General features: G+C 44.8%; 1 non-coding gene and 1 pseudogene across 1 annotated transcript; one reads left to right on the top strand and one right to left on the bottom strand.

Moving 5' to 3' along the window:
- The first annotated feature begins 17,377 nt into the window (after positions 1-17,377).
- On the top strand, positions 17,378-17,835 carry LOC103785239 (protein transport protein Sec61 subunit alpha-like; annotated as a pseudogene).
- Positions 17,836-22,217: 4,382 nt separating this feature from the next.
- LOC112440612 (small nucleolar RNA U13) lies at positions 22,218-22,321 on the bottom strand. The gene has a single exon (XR_003028636.1). It is a non-coding gene; the product is annotated as a small nucleolar RNA U13 (small nucleolar RNA).
- Positions 22,322-24,076: the final 1,755 nt, after the last annotated feature.

Genomic DNA, 24,076 nt, shown 5'->3' with positions numbered 1-24,076 from the left:
GGGGTAAGATTAATCGCATGGAAATGAAATATGCTCTGAGCTTCTGAACGTTTGTTACGTGAACCTGAGGAATGAAATGATATACTGAGCACTCCACAAGCTGTTTTTTCCGGTCAGTTGTCTGGTCAGAAATTTGTTAACTCAGTCCTCCCTGATTCATCACACTGTCAGAAAGCTTGTATAACACGGAGTCTGAAGCATTCCAGAATCTTTCTTTTTTCTTTTTTTTAAATAGAAATGAAGTCTTGTTATGTTGCCCAGGCTGGTCTCAAACTCCTGGGCTCAAGTGACCCTCCCACCTTGGCCTCCCAAAGTGCTAAGATTACAGGTGTGAGCCACCACACCCAGCCCAGAATCTTAAATTTACTATTGTACTTTGGGACCGCAAGAACTTAAAAGTAAGAGGAATAAAATTATCACGAATATTAGTTAGAATTCAGTTTGATAATAACAGAAAAAACCTAAAACACCGGCTGGACGAGGTAGCTCATGCCTATAATCCCAGCACTTTGGGAGAGCAAGGTGAGTGGATCACGAGGTCATGAGACCATCCTGGCCAACATGGTGAAACCCCGTCTCTATTAAAATACAAAAAAGGTTAGCTGGGTGTGGTGGTGCAGGCCTGTAGTCCCAGCTACTTGGGAGGCTGAGACAGGAGAATCGCTTGAACCCTGGAGGTGGAGGTTGCAGTGAGCTGAGATTGTGCCACTGCACTCCAGCCTGGGCAACAGAGTGAGACTCCGTCTCAAAAAAAAAAAAAAAAAAAAAAAAAAGAAGAGGAAGGGGAATTATTACATCAGAGGGCAATTAGCAATCATATTTTTTTTTTTTTTAGATGGAGTCTCGCTGTGTCACCTAGCCTGGAGTGCAGTGGCTCGATCTTGGCTCACTGAAACCTCCGCCTGCCAGGTTCAAGTGTTTCTTGTGCCTCAGCCTCCCGAGTAGCTGGGACTACAGGCGTGCACCACCATGCCGGGCTAATTTTTGTATTTTTAGTAGAGACAGGGTTTCACCATGTTGTTCAGGCTGGTCTCGAACTCCTGACCTCAAGTGATCGGTCTGTCTTGGCCTTCCAAAGTGCTAGGATTACAGGCGTGAGCCACCGTGCCCATCCTAATCATAGAAAGTTAATAATAAGATCAATATATAATTAGCATGTGACAAAAAAGCCTGGCTCCTAGGATTTGATTGTTTAAATTAAAAGATTGAAAAAAATATGTTTGTTAGAAGGGGCATTGTTTAGCATGGATTCTTGGAAGAGGACACTTCTGGGAGGTGGACATAGGCATTTCCCATCCATGTATTGTCCAGGAGGCAGGAAATCACAGCCTTTAAATGACAAAACAACTTATAATGGAGATGTGGAGGCAGGAGGTTGTAACCAATGGGCTGTGAGTACTCTGCAGTAAGTAACCTGTTGGTGAGACCACCTCTATTATAGGATGACTGGCCTAGGCTATCTTAGCCTCACCTGTTACCACTGAACCCTGGGGCTTCGTCTAATTTCCATGTGTTTTCCATGGCCACTTGGCAGTCAACTTTCTCATTTTCATGGCAACCTACCGACCAGAGAGAATATGCTGCAGAGAGAGACTTGTAGGGGAGAAGTAGTTGACCCTGTAACAGTCCCAATTATCATGGTCAATGAGTGAATTGGCAGCCCGGCGTCTCCCTCAGCCTCCTATGTCCCTTTTCCAATGTGAGTCTGTTCTCAGAGTCTGGTCCTCGCTGGGTATTGCCAGGGGTGAGCCTGTGGTCCTTCAGGGTGGAAGTTCTGATCCTGAGAAGTGTGATCGCCTGGCCGGGCGCAGTGGCTCACGCCTGTAATCCCAGCACTTTGGGAGGCCGAGGTGGGTGGATCACGAGGTCAGGAAATCTAGACCATCCTGGCCAACATGGTGAAACCCTATCTCTACTAAAAATATAAAAAATTAGCTGGGTATGGTGGTACGCACCTGTAGTACCAGCTACTCGGGAGGCTGAGGCAGGGGAATCGCTTGAACCTGGGAGGCGGAGATTGCAGTGAGCCGAGATCACGCCACTGCACTCCAGCCTGGCGACAGAGCAGACTCCATCTCAAAAACAAAAAAAAAAACAAAAAAAAAAGTTGATTGCCCTGAAGGAGACTTTCCCAGCTCCAAACCACTTCCCTTAGATGACATCAATCAGCTCTCTGCTGGTTCAAAGAATATGTTGAAAACAGTGTCAGAGTTAGCTATTTTCATTTTATTATAGTTCTTTGAGAACTGGGAAGAGACAGTGGGAGTGTCTTGGAATATATATTAGGTTTGGTATCAAGAAACTGGTCTAAATTCTGTTATTGCCAGTAACTACCTTTAAACCTCAGTTTCCTCATTCATTTGTAAAGTGGAGCAAACTCATAGCTGTCTTGCTTGCCTTAAAACTTTTAATGCAAATGGTAAAACTCCTTTCTAAGGTAGATTATTATTCTGTGAACACCTGTGGTATTCAGAGTTTAATATAAAGAAATATGATCAATATCCATTATAGTTACACCTTGTTTACAACTTTTTTTTTTTTTTTTGAGACGGATTCTCACTCTGTCGCCCAGGCTGGAGTGCAGTGGCGCGATCTCTGCTCACTGCAAGCTCCGCCTCCCGGGTTCACGCCATTCTCCTGCCTCAGCCTCCCAAGTAGCTGGGACTACAGGCACCCGCCACCATGCCCGGCTAATTTTTTTGTATTTTTTAGTAGAGACGAGGTTTCACCATGTTAGCCAGGATGGACCTTGTCTATAACTTTCAAGCAAAATGTCTTAGTTGGTAGAATACTCAGCACCTGTACCATGTCAGCTAGTTTACAGTACCCAAAGGCACTAAAACACGGTTTTTGTCCTCTGTGAGCTTGTGGTTTTTCCCCTAATATGTTCTCTTTTTTTTCCACAATGAAAATAGCTTTTAAAAATTATAAATATCATATATGCTGGTAGAGAAAGATAGAAAAGTATAAGAAAAAAGTAAAAATCTCCTTAAGGCCGGGCACAATGACTCACACCTGTAATCCCAGCACTTTGGGAGGCCGAGGCAGGAGAATTGCTTGAGACCAGGAGTTCCAGACCAGCCTGGGCAACATAATATTTGTCTTATAAATTAACATAGTGAGACCCTGCTTCTACAAAAAATACGAAAATTGGCCTTGGCTACAGGTGGTGCTTGCCTGTAGTTCCAGCTACTTGGGATGCTGAGGTGGGTGTATCACCTGAGCTAGGGAGGTGGAGGCTGCAGTGATCTGGGATCGTGCCGCTCCACTCCAACCTGGGTGACAGAGTGAGACCCTGTTTCAAACAAAACAAAACAAAACAAAACTCCTTCAAATCCATTGCTCAGAGGTAATCACTGCACATTTTGTTTGTTTGAGACAGAGTTTTGCTCTCGTCATCCAGGCTGGAGTGCAATGGCACCATCTCGGCTCGCTGCAACCTCTGCTTCCCAGGTTTAAGCAATTCTCCAGCCTCAGCCTCCCTAGTATCTGGGACTACAGGCTTGCACCACCACGCCTAGCTAATCTTTGTATTTTTAGTAGAGACAGGGTTTCATGATGTTGGCCAGACTGGTCTCAAACTCCTGACCTCAGGTGATCCGCCTGCCTCAGCCTCCCAAAGTACTGGGATTACAGGCATGAGCCACTGCGCCCGGCCGATCACTGCACATTTTGGTGCTCTCCCTAGCTGGCCTCATTTATAGAAGTGTACAAATGTAATTAGAGGGGGAAAATTGTAATCACCAGAATGTAAGAGGGGAAGGCTTGTGTTCCTCTTGTGTTTCAATATAATTTTTTTTTTTTTTTTGCAGGAGGGAAAGGTAACATGCATGCATGATAAATGATTCAAATAGTAAAAAGTGTATAATCCTGTAAAAGTATGTCTTTCTACTTTCCTGGATTTCCTTGATCCTTCCCCAGAGGAAACTTGTGACCACCATCTTGTGTTTCTTTTTTGAGAATTCTTTGCTTAGCTCTGTATTCCTTTGGATGAAGCTTTAAAATTTTTGCCTTATAAATTAACACACAGAACAGGCGAGGTGACTCACACTTGTAATTCCACCGCTTTGGGAAGCCAAGGATTTGGCAGGATTGCTTGAGGCCAGGAGTTTGAGACCACCCTGGGCAACATAGCAAGATCCTATTTCTATTAAAAAATTAACAAAGAAGGCTGGGGGTGATGGCTCATGCCTGTCATCCCAGCACTTGAGAGGCTGAGGCAGGCAGATAACTTGAGGTCAGGAGTTTGAGACCAGCCTGGCCAACATGGTGAAACCCTGTATCTACTAAAAATACAAAAATTAGCTGGGCATGGTGGTGCATGCCCATAGTCCTAGCTACTCAGGGAATTGAGGTGAGAGGATTGCTCGAGCCCAGGAGGTCAAGGCTGCCAGTGAGCTGTGATCACATGCCCCTGGACTCCAGCTTAGGTGACAAAGCAAGACCCTGTGTCCAAAAAGTAAAATAAAAAAATTAAAATTTAAAAAATTAACAAAGAAATTAACATACAGCAATATTGACCCTTTTTAAAAAGTACTACAAGTTTTAACACATGCAGATTCTTTTAACCACCTCCACAATCAGCATACAGAATGGCTTCATCACCCCTCTAAACTCTCTTAGGCTATCTTCTTTTGAGACAAGGTCTCATTCTGTCACCCAGGCTGGAGTGGCATAATCATGGTTCACTGCAGCCTTGACCTCCCTGGGCTCAAGTGATCCTCCCGCGTCAGTCTTCCAAGTAGCTAGCACTACAGGTGCACACCACCACACACAGCTAATTTTTTAAGGTTTTTGCAGAGGCAGGGTCTCATGTTGCCCAGGCTTGTCTCGAACTCCTGGGCTCAATCAATCCTCCCATCTTGGCCTCCAAAAGTGCTAGGATTATAGGCATGAGCCACCGTGCTTGGCTTTATGCTATCTTTCTGTAATTATATCCTCCCCTCAATTCCATATCCCTAGAAATCATTAATATGTCCTTCAACACTATAGTTTTGTCTTTTCGAGAATGTCTTATAATAAAATCATACAATGTGTAACTTTTTTTTTTTTTTTGAGACAGGATCTTGCTCTGTTGCCCAAGCTGGAGTGCATTGGCACAAACATAGCTCACTGCAGCTTTGACTTCCTGATCTCAAGTGATCCTCTCACCTTAGCCTCTAGAGTGGTTGGGACTACAGGTATGTGCCACCACGTATGGCTAATTTTTGCATATTTTGTAGAGATGGGATCCCACTATGTTGCCCAGGCTGGTTCAAACTCCTGGTCTCAAGTGATCCTCCTGCCTTGATCTCCCAAAGTGCTGGGATTACAGGTGTCAGCCACTGCACCTAGTCAATATGTAAGTCTTGAGACTGGCTTCTCACACTCAGTGTAATGCCTCTGAGGATCATCCCAGTTGTTACCAGTGTCATAATTTGTTTCTTTCCATTGTTGACTGGTATCTCATTGTATGAATGTACCAGTGCAAAAAGTTTCTTGGCCGGGTGCGGTGGCTCACACCTGCAATCCCAGCACTTTGAGAGGCCGAGGCGGGCAGATTATGAGGTCAGGAGTTTGAGACCAGCCTGACCCACATGGTGAAACCCCATCTCTACTAAAAATATAAAAATTAGCTGGGCGTGGTGGCGGGTGCCTGTAATCCCAGCTCATCGGGAGCCTGAGGCAGGAGAATCGCTTGAACCAGGGAGGCACAGCTTGCAGTGAGCAGAGATAGCGCCACTGCACTCCAGCCTGGGCGACAGAGTGAGATTCCATCTCAAAAAAAAAAAAAAAAAAAGTTTCTTTATAATTTCAGCCACTGAAGAACATCTGGATAATTTCCAGTTGGGGGCAATTATGAATAGCGCTGCTATAAACATTCACATGCAGAATTTTGTGTGCACATATGTCTTCATTTCTGTAAATACGTTAAGAGTGGGGTTGCTGGGTCATGTGGTAGGTATATGTTTAACTTTATAAGATGCCAAACTGTTTTCCAAGAGGCTGTACCATTTTCCATTCCTACCAGAAATGTATGAGTTGAAGTTGTTTCACATTCTCGTCAGCACTATTTATTCCTAATATCTTTTTTTTTTCTTTTGAGACAGAGTCTTGCCCTGTTGCCCTGGCTGGAGTGCAGTGGCTCAATCTTGGCTCACTGCAACCTCCACTTCCCAGGTTCAAGCGTTCGAGCGAGGAGTCTCGCTCTGTCGCCTAGGCTAGAGTACAGTGGCTCCATCTCGGCTCACTGCAAGCTCCGCCTTCCGGGGTCACGCCATTCTCCTGCCTCAGCCTCCTGAGTAGCTGGGACTACAGGCACCCGCCACCACACCCAGCTAAGTTTTTTGTATTTTTAGTAGAGTCGGGGTTTCACAGCGTTAGCCAGGATGGTCTCCATCTCCTGACCTCGTGATCTGCCTGCCTCGGCCTCCCAAAGTGCTGGGATTACAGGTGTGAGCCACCGTGCCCAGCCTCAAGCAATTCTTGTGCGTCAGCCACCTGAGTAGCTGGGATTACAGGTGTGCACCACCAGGCCCAGCTAATTTTTGTATTTTTAGTAGAGATGGAGTTTCACCATGTTGGCCAGGTTGGTCTTGAACTCGTGGCCTCAAGTGATCTGCCCACCTCAGCCTCCAAAAGTGCTGGGATTACAGACGTGAGTTGCCATTCCTGGCCTGTTATTTTTTATTTTTATTATTCTATTAAGTGTGTAGTGATAATTTGTATTTCCCTAATGGCTAATGATGTTGAACATCTTTTCATGTACTTATTTGTCTTCTATATATTTTCTTTGGTGAATTGTCTGTTCAAGTTTTTTGCCCATTTTTAAATTGGGTTGTTTGTCCATTTCTTATGACTGAATTTTGGGAGTTCTTTATATATTCCAGATGCAAATTCTTTGCCATGTATATGATTTGCAATATTATGCCTCATCTGTAGTTTATTATTTAATTCTTTTAAATTGTCTTTTACAGAGCAACAGTTCAAGTTTGATGAAAACTGGAAGAAAATATTTTAATAAACGTTTGGGTTAGAGGTAAAAATTAGTGGTCAGTAGAACACCCAAGAAAGGAAACAGCCTCCCTGCACTGTTTGGGGGTGGTAGCTGGCAGGCACCTAAAAACACACCAGTTTTTGAAAACTTCTCTAGCTTTCTCACTGTGTTACTTTCACACTGTGCTATGTTTGAATGTTTGTGTGCCCCCAAAAGTGATACATTGAAACCTCATCTCCAATACGATGACATGAGCAAGTGGGAGTTTTAAGAGATGAGGTCATGAGGGCAGAGACTTAATCAATAAAATTAGTAACTTTATAAAAGAGGCCCCAGAGAACCTCACGGCCACTTCCACCATGTGAAGACACAGCAAGACGCTGCAATCTATGAACCAAGAAATGGGCCCTCACCAGACACTGCATCTGCCTGTGCCTTGATCTTGGACTTCCCAGCTTCTAGAACTGTAAGAAATCAATTTCTGTTGTGTATCAGCCACCCAGTCTATGGTATCGTAGCCCAAATGGACTAAGACACACTGCTTTCTCAAATATTCTTTCTCATAGTCTCAACAACCATTGTGTCAATGTATTGCCTTCAAACACTTTGAAACATTGACATTTTCGGAGACTGTGCCAAAAAGGAGGAAATATCCCTTAAGCCAGGCTTCCATCCTGTATTCTACACACAAGATGAAGAGAAGAAATTCTTTTACTCCTTCCAGAAAGGGGTGAAAGAAGGAAAGAGGAAGCTAATAGGAACAGAAAAGCTGTGACCTGCCCATGTGACCATTCCCTGCCATCTCCAAATGGTCACCAAGCATTTCCAGAAATACCTCATGAATGCTCTGAGTTGCTCCATCTACATGATAGGGAGTTCTACGTGGGATTCCTTGCAAGCAGCTCTGATGGCAGGAGGGGAGACCGTGGGAAAAGGAGCACTGGGGCTGGCAGAAATCTACAAGGATAGTTTTGGATTTCGACAGCCTGTGGCCTTAGCAGGGAATCTGTGTAAACTCTGCCGGGAATCCCAAGAAATGAGGCAGTGAAGGAGTGGGGGTGGGGTCTCTGCTAACTTCTGGTATGTGCATGCATGTATCAATATAAAAATATCTTTTTTTTTTTTTGAGACAGAGTCTCACTCTGTCACCCAGGCTGCAGTGCAGTCGCACGATCTCAGCTCACTGCAACCTCTGCCTCCCGGGTTCAAGTGATTCTCCTGCCTCAGCCTCCCGAGTAGCTGGGACTCCAGGCGCATGCCACCACGCCTGGCTAATTTTTGTATTTTTTAATAGAGATGGGGTTTCACCATATTGGCCAGGCTGGTCTCGAACTCCTGACCTCGCGATCCACCCACCTCAGATTCCCAAAGTGCTGAGATTACAGGCGTGAGCCACCACACCCTGCCAATATAAACATATCTTAAAATTTGCATGTAACTGGAACCACATTACATATGGTTAGAGAGGCCATTTTCCACTCAACCGTATGTCAGCAAATATACAATATTTCATGAAACATAATATGCTATCACCTGTTAAATGCCCTGTAAGTTTAGGTGCCATTAAGAAAGAAAAAAATGCTGCCAAATAAACTGTGATATGCCATGGAATGTAACAACTGTGAAAATGCATAAAATAATCATTTTAGAATTGGTGGCATATGGTAGTATGCATCATTCTTTGTCATGACTGCATAGTATTTCACCCTGTGGATGTTTCAGAATTTAACTACCTGTCCATAGGTGTACATAGTGTTTCCATTTTTCACTTATGTGGGCAATACATTGTCAAATAATCTTGTACATCTATCATTGCTCACTTGTCAGATTACCTAGTTGGAATAAATTCCTAGGAATGTAGTTTTGAGGGTCAGAGGTTACAGATATTCAAAATTTTGGCATAGATTGCTAGAATGCCCCTCAGCACTCCAAGATGACACCCTTTCCCGCACAACCTTGATAACATAGACAAATCTTTTTCAATATGTAAACTGTTTCCAATACAATTGAAAAGTGCTGCCATTTTGCTCTTTACTTGCATTTTCATTGACTACTGGTGAGGCTTAACATCTTTTCATGTATCTATTAGTCTTTTGTGTTTCTTTAGGAGCCTGTTCATATCCCTCGTAAGAACTGCTTTTTACTTAACTATTTATTTATTGACACAGGGTCTTGCTCTGTCATCCAGGCTGGAGTGCAGTGGCGCAATCACAGCTCACTGCAGCCTGGACCTCCCAGGCTCAAGCAATCCTAGAGCTGCCTTTTGAAAAGGAGACCACACATAGGCAGTTATAGTAGGCAAATTAGTGATTCTTCAAGAGGAAAGCAGCAGAGTCATAGAAAACAAAGAACACCAAATAGGACAAATGTGTTTTTTATTTATTTTTGAATTCAGAAACTGTGGTGAAATGAGCAGAATTGCCTGGAAGCTGCTCTGGAAGCTCATTCAAGGTTACCTGGGCCAGCCAGCTGGAACTGCAAGTAAGCCTATTCCTGGTGGAAGGAGCTCAGCCTCCACAGCATGGGCAGACTCCCTCCTCACACAGGGTGACTGCACCTTCCCACAGGCCCAAGGTCTCCAAATACTGGGAAGCTGGAGTTCCTCCCATCTCCTCTGAACCCCTGGCACCCTACATCCAAGCTGCCCAGCACCCAAACAACTCATGTGTTCCCCACTCACAGACTGGTTTCTTACATTTATTCCCTAACTAATACAGCAGAACATGGACCTATCCTGCACATCCAGCTGAGACCCTGACCTTCACATACTTCTCTATGGGACGGAGAATAGAATGGGAGACTCCTGCTTCCCCTTTGCTTGTTGACCCAGCCTTGTAAGATTTCACTTTCCCTAATAAAACCCAATCCGTAGCCCACACAGAGTGACATATTAAAATTCATCCTAAATCCTGGAACACATGGGCAATGACCCATAAAGGCCAATGTGCCATGGCAGAAACACTAAGAGTCATACCGTCCATCACTCTGTCTCAGTTCCTGTTTATTGTTGGCCAGAGAACTAGGATGATCCTCTGAGCAGACATGTCCTTGGAGGATAATTAAATGGGAACTATATAAATATTTCCATAAATTAAACCAAGCAGGTGTACTAAGTTCAGCTGAATCTGGATACCAACTGCTTCCTTTGACCACATCAGAAAGTCTCCTTTTAAAAGACATTTTAAAAGTTTTTAAATAACTTTTGCCAGGCACAGTGGCTCATGCCTGTAATCCCAGCTACTTGGCAAGCTGAGGTGAGAGGATGGCTTGAGCCCAGGTGTTCAAGGCTGCTGTGAGCTATGACTGCACCACTGCACTCCAGCCTGGGTGACAGAGGCCATATGTCTTTAAAAAAAAAAAGAGAGAGAGAAAATTACTTTTTATTATGGCAAAATAAAAAAAGGTATAATATAAAATTCACTATCTTCACAATTTCCAAATGTACAGTTCAGTGTTAAGTATATTCATATTGTCAGCAAACCAAAACTGGGTCCATTTGCCAGCATGCAACAGAAAGCCAAACACCAAAACCCACAGTTTTTGCAGTGAGAAAGGTTTGTGAGTTGACAGACAAAGAGACAGGAAGAAATGTTCAAAGCTGTCTCCTGGAGCTGGAGGCTGGGTTGGATTTTATTAGCATAGGGCAATGAGGAGTGATCTGACTAGATCCTGCCATATGGTCACCCCAGAGCTCAATCTGATTGGATCATGGGTCCTGCCGTGGTGTCTGTTTTATTTTTATTTTTATTTTTTATTTTAGAGATGGGATCTCACCATGTTGCCCAGGCTGGTCTCGAACTCCTGGGCTCAAGTAATCCTTCTGCCTCGGTCTCCCAAAGTGCTGGGGTTACTGGCGTACACCATCAGCGCCCAGCCTGGTGTTTGCTTCTTAATTCAGCCTGGTTCCTTGGTCCGAGCACTTAGTTCCCATTCATGGTTGCACACGATGTTCATCCGGGCATTGCCCCCTCCAACCTGCAGGGCCATGACCACTGAAAAACAACTCACAACTTTGCTACATAGAAGTTGAACCAGATTGGTGTAATGTGGTTACAACATTGCTGTGCAGCCAGTCCTCAGAACTCCCTCATCTTGCAAAACTGAAACTCTGTACCCGTCAACTCTCCATTTTCCCCACCCCTCGGCCCCTGGCAACTGCCATTCTACTTTGTTTTTGTGAATCTGACTATTCTAGTTACCTCGTATGAGTGGAACCAAATAATATTTGTCTTTTTCCGACTGGTTTATTTCACTAGTATAATGTCCTCTTGGTTCATCCGTATTGTTGCATGTGTCAACATTTCCTTCCTTTTTAAATGGACTGTGGTGATGGTTGCACATTTCTGTGAATATACTAGAAACCACTGAGTTGTAATACTTTAAGTGGGTGAATTGTATGGTGTGTGAATTATATCACAATTAAGTATGGTGTGTGAATTATATCACAATTAAGCTGTTTAGGGGAAAAAAGGGAGAATTTGTTAGAAAGATACAGACTCATGTAACCCAAAGACAGGGACTGGGCCTGCTGGATGCTCACGGGCTGGGTGGGGACTCTGGGGAGGATGCTGAACTAAGCTCTCTGGCTCAGCCCTCTGGCCCAGAGCAGGGGTCCTCACCATTAGTCAAGCCCCTAACCTGTAGTGTCGGTACCACCTGGGAATTCCTTAGAAAAGCAGATCCTTGGGCCACACCCCAGGCCTCATGACTCAGAAACTCTAGCAGTGGGACTCAGCAGACTGTGGGGTTTTTTTTTCTTTCTTTCTTTCTTTCCTTGAGACAGTGTCTCGCTCTGTCACCCAGGCTGGAGCGCAGCAGCATAATTTCAGTTCATTGCAACCTCCTCTGCCTCCTGGGTTCAAGTGATTCTCCTGCCTCAGCCTCCCAGGTAGCTGGGATTACAGGTGCCCACCACCATGCCCAGCTAATTTTTGTTTAGTAGAGACGGGATTTTGCCATGTTGGCCAGGCTGGTCTCAAAGTCCTGACCTCAGGTGATCCACCCACCTTGGCCTCTTAAAACGCTGGGATTACAGGGGTGAGCCAGCGTGCCCAGTTTAGCAATCTGTGTTTTGACAAACTCTCCAGGTGCTGGTGACGGAGGCTCACATTTGAGAATCCCTGGCCCAGACCACTGCGGGAAATTGGGGAAAGTTTCCATCTCACCTCTGCTCTGCATGTGTGTTTCCTCTCTTGTTGCAGACAAGCTGTCTTCCACTGACCATTCACCTCCACATCCCTGCAAAAGTCTTCACGGTAGAAAATGACCACAGACAATTCCTAAGTTGAAATCTCTTTTGGGGCCGGGTGTGGTGGCTTACACCTGTAATCCTAGCATTTTGGGCGGCCAAAGCGGGCGGCTCACTTGAGGCCACGAGTTTGAGACCAGCCTGGCCAACATGGTGAAACCCCATCTCTACTAAAAATACAAAAATTAGCTGGGCGTGGTGGCAGACACCTGTTATCCCAGCTACTCAGGAGGCTGAGGCAGAGAATCACTTGAACCTGGGAGGCGGAGGCTGCAGTGAGTCGAGATCTCACCACTGTACTCCAGCCTGGGTGACAGAGCAAGACTCCATCTCAAAAAAACAAAAACAAACAAACAACAACAAAAAAAACTATTTTGGAGCACAAGGCAACCTGAGACAGGCATCCAGTTCCAGTTGCAAATTCCCAGGGAGGAACTCAGGTGATCCGGCTTGCATCAGCAACTTCCTCCAGGCTTTTCCTAGTATATCCCTAAATGGAGGAAGGCTGGGCTGGGAAGGCCTAGATCCCAGAAAAGTCATGAGGGAAACAGAAAAAAAAAATTGTTATCTCTTAGGGAAGACAATACAAGAAAATCTAGGATGACCAATCATCTGTGTTTGCCTAGGACTTTCCTGCATTTGGCGCTGAAAATCTCATGTCAGGCCTGGCGCGGTGGCTCATGCCTATAATCCCAGCACTTTGGGAGGCCGAGGCGGGTGGATCACGAGGTCAGGAGATTGAGACCATCCTGGCTAACACGATGAAACCCCGTCTCTACTAAAAATACAAAAAATTAGCCGGGCGTGGTGGTGGGCGCCTGTAGTCCCAGCTACTAGGGAGGCTGAGGCAGGAGAATGGCATGAACCCTGGAGGCGGAGCTTGCAGTGAGCCAAGATGGCACCACTGCACTCCAGCCTGGGCGACAGAGTGAGACTCCGTCTCAAAAAAAAAAAGAAGAAAAAAAAAAGAAAATCCCATATTCTGGAAAACCCCTCAGTCCTAAGCAAATAACAATTGGTCATACAAGAACTGAAAAGCTGGCCGGGTGTGGTGGCTCACGCATGTAATCCCAGCGCTTTGAGAGGCTGAGGTGGGTGGATCACTTGAGGTCAGGAGTTCAAGACCAGCCTGGCCAACATGATGAAAACCTGTCTCTACTAAAAATACAAAAATTAGCTGGGCATGGTGGCGGGCACCTGTAGTCTCAGCTGCTCCAGAGGCTAAGGCAGGAGAATCACTTGAACCCAGGAGACAGAGGTTGCAGTGAGCTAAGATCACGCCATTGCACTCCAGCCTGGGGTGACAAGAGCAAGACTCCATCTCACAAAAAGAAAAAAAAAATAAAGAAAAAAGAACTGAAGAGCCAGCTGGGCATGGTGCCTCACGCCTGTACTCCCAGTGCTTTGGGAGGCTGAGGCGGGAGGATTGCTTGAGTTCAGTTCAAGACCAGCCTGGGTAACATAGGAAGATCTTGTCTCTGCAAAAAAATTTAAAAATAAGCCAGGCATAGGGGCATGCACCTGTGGTCCCAGCTACTTGGGAGGCTGAGGTGGAGGATTGCTTGAACCCAGAAGGTCGAAGCTTCAGTGAGCTGAGATCTTACCATTGTCCAGCTTGGGTGATAGAGCAAGACCCTGTCTCAAAAAAGCAACCAAAAACCTGAAGAGCCGTGGGGTATGTATGCTTTGACTCTTAAGAAGCGCACGAAAGGAAGAAGAGTTGATGAGATTCTCAGCTAAGGGCATGTGGAGATGTTTAATGTATTTTTGGCTACTGCTATGACTGGGGTGTGTTAGTGACAGGCTGCAGTGCTTCCTTGCACAAGGAAGAATTCCCCCGAATGCCAGTGGCTCTCCCATTGAGAAACTCTTCTGTAACAAAATGAAGGCATGGCTATCAACACAGTTGCATATTAGAATCACGGGGGAGCTTTAAAATACCTAGATTGGCACTCCAGACCTAGCCCCAGAGTTTCTGATTTGATTGCTCTAGGAAGGCACCCAGGCATTGGTATTTTTAAAAGTCCCCCAAGTGATTTCACCTGCAATGGGTTGATAGCCGTGATTAAGAATCAGAGTGACAACCAGAGAGGAATGAGTCCTGGAAGTTGGAGTCCTGGAAGGTGAGGATTTGGGCATTGGAGGAAGAGGGAAATTGGAGGCTGCAGAGAGATCTAGAACGCTGGAGGACATTGATGAGGGCTTTGAGTTTGTTCAGGGAAAGAGCTTCTGGGGTCTAAATGCAGCGGTGTGGAACCAGAGCAGGTACGTACTCAGTACCCACTAAGCAGAGTGACAGGGAAGGGGAGAGTTATGAGTGGATGTAAATATCTAAATTCTTCAGGAAGCAATAGCTGGCTGCCAAGCAGTTTGGCCCCAAGAAGCAGGAAGCTGCAGGCAGTGTGGTAATGTGACAGTGGTCTAGGGTGCTTGGCTGGTGGGGTAGCCAAGACTTTGTCTTGTTTCCTGACTTGGTAGCTCATTAAATACACGATTCTTCCGATGTTCCAAAGGGCTATTGGGTTTTGGTAAAAATCTGTAAATTATTTCCCCTTTTTTTTTGAGACTGAGTTTCGCTCTTGTCGCTCAGGCTGGAGTGCGGTGGCTCCATCTCGGCTTACTGCAACCTCTGCCTCCCAGGTTCAAGCAATTCTCCAGCCTTAGCCTCCCGAGTAGCTGGGATTACAGGCATCTGCCACCATGCCCGGCTAATTTTTGTATTTTTAGTAGAGACGGGGTTTCACCACGTTGGCCAGGCTGGCCTCAAACTCCTGGCCTCAAGTGATCCACCTGCTTCAGCCCCCCAAAGTCCTGGGATTACAGGCATGAGTCACGGTGCCCAGATTCTGTGAATTATTTCTAAATATTATTTCTAAGACCAGAAGTTACTGACTCCACATATTTGTAAAAGTGTTTAATCATTTTATAGTTATTTACAGTGAACCAATTCCAAGCCACTTTCACATTATCTGGTTTTCCTGTGTGTTGGATTGGTAGGTATTATGAACACCTGCCTCCCAATGCCCCGCTTTTTTTTTTGGAGGGGCATCTAACTTTGTCGCCCAGGCTGGAGTGCAGTGGCGTGATCACAGCTCAGCTCTCTGAAGCCTTGACCTCCCAGGCTCAAGGATCTTCCCACCTCAACCTCCAGAGTAGCTGGGACTACAGACTCATGCCATATTGCCTGGCTAATTTTTTTATTTTTTGCAGAGATGGGGTCTCACTATGTTGCCCAGGCTGGTCTTCAAGTCTTGGGCTCAAGCCATCCTCCCGCCTTGGCCTCCCCAAGTGCAGGGATTACAAGTGTGAGTCACTGTGTCTGGTTCCCCTTTTTGTAGGGGAATCCAGCTTAGGAAGGTAGTTATTTGGCTGGAGTCACCTGGCTGGAAAGAAGTGGTGTTGGGATTGGCACCAAGGAGTCTGGTTTTTAGGACAGCTCTCTTCCTAGTGCTGTACGAGAGTCACTTTTCCCCTTACAGTGAGCGGTGCTTTTTGTATTTGTGGGAGAAGAGCATTGATCCATCAGCCTGGTTGTCCAGCAGTTCGGCCAGATCACACCAGCACCAATGCATTGCTCACCACCCTGAAGTATACTTCAGGGCTGGGTATCAATAAACTGGATATAATATGAATTATACAAATTAATCTTTTTGGGGTGAAAGCTACTTTTCTCCCTCCTCTACATCTGGATTCCAAAGAGAAAACCGTCAAGGAAAGCCTTTGAGTGTGATAAGAAAGATGGGGTCAGGGGTAGTTTGGTGCTCCTTTTACTGAATTAGGATTTTTTTTTTCTATTCTCTTTCCCTGGGGTTCTCTGTATCATATTTCCTTTTCTGAAATGAATTTCACTCTGTTTATGTTCAGAAGAATGCAGACCTACTTAGTACTTTCCCACCCCAGCATGTCACAACTGTCCCTCAGAAAATCTTCCAGCAAGGCTCCTTGTGGCTGTAGGCAGTTAATTTGTGCTCTCATTGAAACAGGAATTAAAAGAAATTAAAGAGTGTGTAAGCAGAAACTCAGCTGTATATAAGAAAACCCAATTCCCCCGAGAAAGAAAAAGAGCTGGAGTCCTTTAAAAATTAACTGCCTATTTTTCTGTGGCTAGTAAGCTTTATCTCTCCTCTTTTCCCAGGCATTGTGAAGACCCTATTTCCCTAGCTATGCAGCTGCAAGGTCACTAGACAGATAAACTCAAGTCGTAAAACATGTTTTTCCTTGAAAAGTAAGAAATGATGTAATGCATGTCTCAATTAATTGAAAAACTGTCTTTGCTTCTCGCTTCTGTAGTATACTTTCCCCTGCACGGATCTCCCTCCACCCTACGAAACGCTTAAAAGGTAACAACTCTTTCTTCAAGGCTCAGTCCTTTGGATGTTAATCTGACTGAGCCGGTGCACCTAAATAATAAATATCCTCCTGAACCCCACTGGTCTCTCTGATTCGTTAAAAAAAATTCTGTAACATCATGATTCATGGAAGTTCAAGATCTCGGTTCAGTGTCCTCCACCTCCAGCCCCTCCCACCAGTTTGCATTTGCTTTGCAATTGAAATCCAGTGAAATGCTGGCTATGACTCAGGGTGGTTCTGAGCTGAAGAGCCAGACAAAGGCAGATGCTGTCCTCAGCACGCAAACCCTGAATTGGGTTTAATTGAGGGAAAAGAAATGTGTTTGGTGCTGGGTTTGTGGCTGTCTTAGGTTGTGCAGCTGCAGGAATTTGGTCTAGAGTATGTGCCCTGAGGGCTGGTAAGTCAGGAGAAGTTGAGTCAGGAGAGGTTGGTGCCATGTGGCCTTTTCTCCACAAACAGCCACCAAGATTCAGCCAACACTGGCCCCTGACAATTATAACTTCAAGTTTATAGTGTCATTGTTTTGGGGGGCAGGGAAACTCCAGCTGTGTTGTTTTTGATAAAATATGCTTGTTAAGAATGTAAGTAATCACTGGGTGTGGCGGCCTGTGCCTGTAGTCCCAGCTACTTAAGAGGCTGAGGCAGGAGGATTGCTTGAGCTCAGGCATTCAAGGCTAGCCTGGGCAACATAGCCAGACTCTCTCTTTAGCTGTGCAGTGGAACAGGCTGGGCTGCGGGCAGCGTTGCCTCACACGGAGCAGAGCTGAGCCGAAGCGGGACCCAGAGCCTGAGCAGCCGCCGCCATGGTGATCAAATTTCTGCAAGTCATCAAGCCCTTCTGTGTCATCCTGCTGGAAATTTAGAAGCTGGAAAGGAGGATTCAGTTTAAGGAGAAAGTGCTGTGGACCACTATTGCCCTCTTTATCTTCTTAGTGTGCTGCCAGATTCCTCTATTTGGTATCATGTCTTCAGATTCAGTTGACCCTTTCTATTGGATGAGAGTGATTCTAGCCTCTAACAGAGGCACATTGATGGAGCTGGAGCTGGGGATCTCTCCCATTGTCATGTCTGGCCTTATAATGCAACTCTTAGCTGGCGCCAAGATAATTGAAGTTGGTGGCACCCCAAAAGACCAAGTTCTCATCAATGAAGCCCAAAAGTTACTTCGCATGATCATTACTATTGGCCAGTTATTGTGTATGTGATGACAGGGATGTACAGGGACCCTTCTGAAATGGGTGCTGGAATTAAAAAAAATTAATTTTTAAAAACTATAATAAATGTAAACAATCACTATAAAGAAAAAATTCAGGCTGGGCGTGATGGCTCACGCCTGTAATCCTGGAATTTTGGGAGGTTGAGGCAGGAGGATCACTTGAGGCCAGGAGTTTGAGACTAGCCTGGGCAACATAGCGAGATCTTATCTCTACAAAAAATTTAAAAAATTAGCATAATGGCACAGGCCTGTAGTTCCAGCTACTTGGGAGGCTGAGGTGGGAGGATCACTTGAATCCAGAAGTTTGAGGCTGTGAGAGCTATGATCCCACAACTGCACTCCAGCCTGGGCAACAGAGCAAGAACCTGTCTATAAAAAAAAAGATTCAAATGATGTGAACCTTATTAATGCATTCAACAACTATTTATTTTCTGTCTACCATATGCCAGCCACTGTTCAAAGCACTGGGGATATGGCAGTGACCAACACAGAGTTTCTGTTTGCATTGTTGACCTAAATGAAAGAGGCAGAGACACAAAATACAATTTGAAGAGTTTACTAGAGGCCAGGCAAAGTGGCTCATGCCTGTAATCCCAGCACTTTAGGAGGCTGAAGTGGGAGGATCGCTTGAGGCAAGGAATTCAAGACCAACCCTGGCAACAAAACAAGACTGCATCTCAACAACAACAACAACAAATTTAAGAAGTAGCTGGGCATGGTGGTGCACAACTGTAGTCCCAGCTACTTGCTAGGAGCTACTCAGCAGGAGTATTACTTGAGTCCAGGAGTTTGAGGCTGCAGTGAGCCATGATTGCGCTGCTGCCCTCTAGCCTGGGTGACAGAGAAAGACCCTGTCTCAGAAAGAATTTATTTGAGACAAAGTGAGAAGAGCTGCCCAGAAGTCTCAGACCCAAGTACCCTTGGATATGAGCTCCATTTGGCCTTTATTATAGCAGGTTTTTAAAGTCAAAAAAGGGGGAAACCTAGTAGCCCGATACAAAGTTATCTGTCAAAAATTCTAATTGGTTTATAGAAATAACATTGACTATTGAGTGCCATACACTGTTAAGCTACAGAATGTGGGTTATGGTGTCTGGTATGGCATTATTAGGTTAATTTTAGTTAATTTTTAGCTACTTGTAGCAATAGCAAGCAGTTTCAAGAGACGAATACATAGTTCAAAATGGGGAAGTAGGGCGTGATTGTTGTCTCATTTTCATGCCTCTCTGCGCCTGATAATTTAAAAGAATTCTCATTCCTCAGATTAAAGCTATTTTCTTTTCTCATCAGGGAACTTACACTTTAATGAAGGGAGTACCTAAAAACAACAAAAGTATGGAATGTGTCAAGTGGTGATAGTGCTATGAGGAAAAACACAAAAAAGAAAATATAAACCGGCTGGGCGCAATGGCTCACGACTGTAATCCCAGCACTGTGGGAGGCCGAGGCAGGTGGATCACTTGAGGTCAGGAGAATGAGACCAGCCTGGCCAACATGGTGAAACCCCATCTCTACTAAAAATACAAAATTAGCTGGATGTGGTGGTGAGCACCTGTAATCCCAGCTTGGGAGGATGAGGCAGGAGAATTGCTTGAACCTGGGAGGTGGAGATGGCAGTGAGCTGAGATGGCGCCACTGAACTCCAGCCTGGGCGACAGAGGGAGACTCTGTCTTAAAAAAGAAAAAAGAAAAAAAAAGAAAGAAAAAAATATAAACCACTCAAAATCTCATCACCAGAGATAACCATTGTTAACATTTTGTTGTCTATTCTTCCAAACCCCTCTCTTTGCCAATATACAAATATGTTTTTGTATCAACAAGCATTTTTACAGGCTGATTCATAACCTGTTTCTTTTCCAATAATATTTCTGAGATATCTTTTTATGTCAATAAACAAAAACTGATATAATTTTGTTTCCAGCTTTTATTTTTTTCTATGTCATGAGTCATCAAGCAATTTTTTTTAATATGGAAAACTTTAAACATATAGAAAAGTAGAGAGAATGGTAAACACATTTATTTATTCCCTATAACATTATTATTTTGCAATATTTGCTTTACCTTTTTTTTGTTTTTATATGTTAAACTCAATTACAGACATGATGAACAGCTTACCTGTTCTGTTTCCACCCCAACTAGGTGAGCTATAATTCAATTCAAAGGGCTGTTGGTTATTTAAAAAACAGCAACTTTTTTTTTTTTTTTTTTTGAGAGAGGGTCTCGCTCTTATTCAGGCTGGAGTGCAGTGGCACGATCTTGGCTCATTTCAACCTCTGCCTCCCAGGCTCAGGTGATCCTCCCACCTCAGTCTCCCCAGTAGTTGGGACCACAGGTGCTCACCACCACTTCTGGCTAATTTTTTTTTGTTGTTTGTTTGTTTGTTTGTTTTGTAGAGATGGGGTTTCGCCATGTTGCTCAGGCTGGTCTCAAACTCCTGAGCTCAAATGATCCACCTGCCTTGGCCTCCCAAAGTGCTGGGATTATAAGCATGTGCCTCCATGCCCAGCCCAATTCCGATGTTATTTACCCAGAGTTAGTATCAGACTCCATGGCGTTAAGGGCTCAGTCTTTTATAAGATGCTCTCATTTCAGACATCACCCTCACTTTGGGATGTCCCTAAGCCCTTGCACTTTTGACCAACTGGCTGCAAACTCAGGGGTTCCCACAGTCCCCACATGCTTGATAATTTGCTAGAACAACTCACAGAACTCAGGAAAGCATAATACTTATGATTAAAGTTTTATTATAAAACATGGCCTGGAGCGGTGGCTCACACCTGTAATCGTAGCACTTTGGGAGGCAGAGGCAGGTGGATCACTTGAGGTCAGGAGTTTGAAACTAGCTTGGCTAACATGGTGAAACCCCGTCTCTACTAAAAATATAAAAAAATTAGCTGAGCGTGTTGGTGTATACCTGTAATCCCAGCTACTTGGGAGGCTGAGGCAGGAGAATTGCTTGAACCCAGGAGGTGGAGATGCAGTGAGCTGAGATCGTACCACTGCACTCCAGCCTGGGTGATGGAGTGGGACTCCATCTCAAAAAAAAAAAAAAAAATTGTTAGAGGCCTGGGAGGAAGACAGAGTTTCCATGCCCTCTCCTGGAATCATGGGGCATCACCATTTCAGCACACCAATGTGTTAAACTAGGAACAGCCACTGAACTTTGATGTTCAGAGTTTTTGCTGGGGTTTCAAAGTGTAGGCATGATGGATTAAACAATTGACCACATGATTGAACTCATCTTAAGCTCCTCTCTCTCCTAGAGTTCCTACCAGAGTTCCAAGGGGCCCAGAGTCCCAACCTTCTAAACACATGGTTGGTCTTTCTGGTCACCAAACCTCATCCTGAAGTTATCTAGGGGTCTGCACAGAGTCACTTCATTACTGTAACAAAGGCATTGCCATCACTTGGAAAATTTCAAGAGCATTTGAAGTACTGTGCCAGGAATGGGGGATGAAGACTTGATATATTCTTTATTATACTACATTGCGCCTAAGTATTTTAGTATATGCAAAACCATAGTACATTGAAGTTATTGTAAGTCAAAAGTGCAGACCGGGTACAGTGGCTCACACCTGTAATCCCAGCATGTTGGGAGGCCAAAGTGGGTGGATTGCTTGAGCTCAGGAGTTTGAGACCAGCCTGGGCGACATGGTGAAACCTCTCTACCAAAAGTAAAAAGAAATTAGCTGGGTGTGGTGGTGCATGCCTGTGGTCCCCGCCACTTGAGGGGCTGAGGCAGGAGAATCACTTGAGCGTGGGAGGTCGAGGCTGTAGTGAGCTGAGATTGCGCTCCTTTACTCCAGCCTGGGTGACAGAGTGAGACCCTATCTCACACATAAAAAGTGCATTTTCAATTTATGATTTTTGTTTTTCTTTTCCTTTCTTTCTTTCTTTTTTTTAGAGACGGGGTCTCACTCTGTCACCCAGGCTGAAGTGCAGTGGTGTGATCTCGGCTCACTGCAGTCTCAACCTCCCTGGCTTAAGTGATTCTTCTGCCTCAGCCCCCACAAGTAGCTGTTCTGCACCACTATAAAGTCAAAAAATCATGTCGGGACTGTCTGTACCTCTAAATAAGTAAGGACATTTTCCTATATAGCCCCAATATCATTACCATATGTAACAAAATTAATGAGAGTCATTTCTGCTTGATTTTCAGTGGCTGTCTAGTATCCAAAGCATGCATATATCCTAAAGTTCTTGATGGACATCAAGATGCCTATTGATGGACGTTGAGGATATTTCTACTTTTTCATTAGGGGAAACCACACTAGGATGAACATTCTTATGCATACATCTTTTTATCCTGTAAGTGTCCCGTTACTACCAGAGAAAATTGTGACTGCTTGTTTTCCTAGCAGGGAGCTGTGAAGTCCAATTCAAAGGCATGGTCTTTAAAAAAAAAAATCTTTCTTTTCTTTTGTTCACATCAGGCAGGTAATGTGCAGATGTGGTAACAAGGTTGGAGGGAGGTATGTCTCACACATGCACGCGAAGCTCCAGTCACCATGCTTATCAGCTACAAAAGAATCAAGGTATTGTCTTTCAGTGAATCATAACATATCCCTGTCCCTGGTGCAGTCAGCATGGCTTTGCCTGAACTTTTACTATAATCTGTGTACCAAAGAAGTCTGATGTTATCGTATTCTTTCGGGCAAGGATGAGGGCCTTCTACTAACTCTCCAAGGCCAGTGGGCATAATGACAGATGTTATGGACTGAGTTGTGTCCCCCCAAAATTCATATGTTGACACCCTAGCCCCCAATGTGACTGTATCCAGACATAGTGTCTTTAGGAGGTAATTAAGGTCACATGAGGTATAAGGTAGAGCCCTAATCCAAGAGGACTGTGGCCTTACAAGAAGAGGAGCAAGAAAGTGGTGATCTGCAAGCCAGGAAGAGGGCCCTCTCCAGAACCTGATCAGGCTGGTACCCTGATCTCGAACTTCCAGCCTCCAAAACTGTAAGAAAATAAATTTCCCTTCTTCAAGCTGGTATTTTGTTATGGTAAGCCGAGCTAAGATTTTGATGAGGTTGGACTTCAGAATTCTTGGTGGAAGTGACAGAAACTTAATTTGAATTAGCTTGAGAAAAAAAGAATATTTCTTCAGAGAACTCTAGGAAAGAAAACAATGGGTATTAGAGTAAAACCACTGGCCTCTGACACACTGCCTTTGCAACTTCTCCCCAAAGTGCAGTGGCTCACTTTACCCTGAGGTTGGAGGATGATGTGGGGTGGGGTGGGTGTCAAGAGGCTACAAGAGAATTAAGGAGGCCTCTGTGGGGCCACAACCTATGCTTATTATTGTAACCTGAGGTTCACCACAAATCATGGGTGCCTTCTCATGGCAGATCAAAGCTTTTTTTTGGCAGGGGGTGGGGGGTACAGAATCTTGCTCTGTTGCCCAGGCTGGAGCTCAGTGGCACGATCTTGGCTCACTGCAACCTCCGCCTCCCGGGTTCAAGTGATTCTCCTGCCTCAGCCTCCTGAGTAGCTGGGATTACGGGCACATGCCACCACGCCTGGCTAATTTTTGCATTTTTAGTAGAGACGGGATTTCGCCATGTTGGCCAGGCTGGTCTCAAACACCGGACCTCAGGTGATCCACTCACCTCAGCCTCCCAAAGTGTTGGGATTACAGGCGTGAGCCACCTCGCCTGGCCAGATCAAAGCTTTTATGGAAAGCTTCATGGCATTGCCTGTAGAGAACTGGAGTGCTTGAGGTACAGCCCTCAATCTTTGGATAATCTCACCCCAAGTCAGTAAAAGAAACACTCATTATCTCTTTCCTTCTTTCCTTCAGAGAATCCATATTTAGCTTGCTTGCAGAAGGAAGGAGTCGGGGCTCTTTTTGTTGGGGGTGGGTTTGGTCTCATGAAACTTTGCATTAGAGTCCAGTTTTCCTAGGGTTACCATTGTGCCTAATGACAAAAGTTATAGGGGTTTTGGTATTTTAAATATTTTATATATTTCTAATATTTTATTTCAAATGTGTTTTCTAACAATATTCGACATCTCTGGTGCATTTATTTGGTGCTTAAAGATGCGCGTCTCAATCACTCCTTTGTCTTTAGCCACCAACTAGAAACTGACAACTCTCAAATCTGGATTTTCAACCCACCCCCTGGGCTTCAGTCCCACACATGCTACAGCCTGCTGGTCTTGGCTGTCTGTTAAGTGCCTCAATATTCAACATGGCTAAGATTAAACTTATCTTCATCCTCATATCCTTTTCTGTTTCCATAAAAGCCATTTCTTCCTTTAGCTTCCATATCTCAAAAGCCTG

The sequence above is a fragment of the Pan paniscus genome, chromosome 6, assembly GCF_029289425.2.
Source record: "Pan paniscus chromosome 6, NHGRI_mPanPan1-v2.0_pri, whole genome shotgun sequence".
Taxonomy (NCBI): domain Eukaryota; kingdom Metazoa; phylum Chordata; class Mammalia; order Primates; family Hominidae; genus Pan; species Pan paniscus.
The sequence above is the reverse complement of the archived record's forward strand: the minus strand, read 5'-3'. Positions and strand labels throughout refer to the sequence as shown.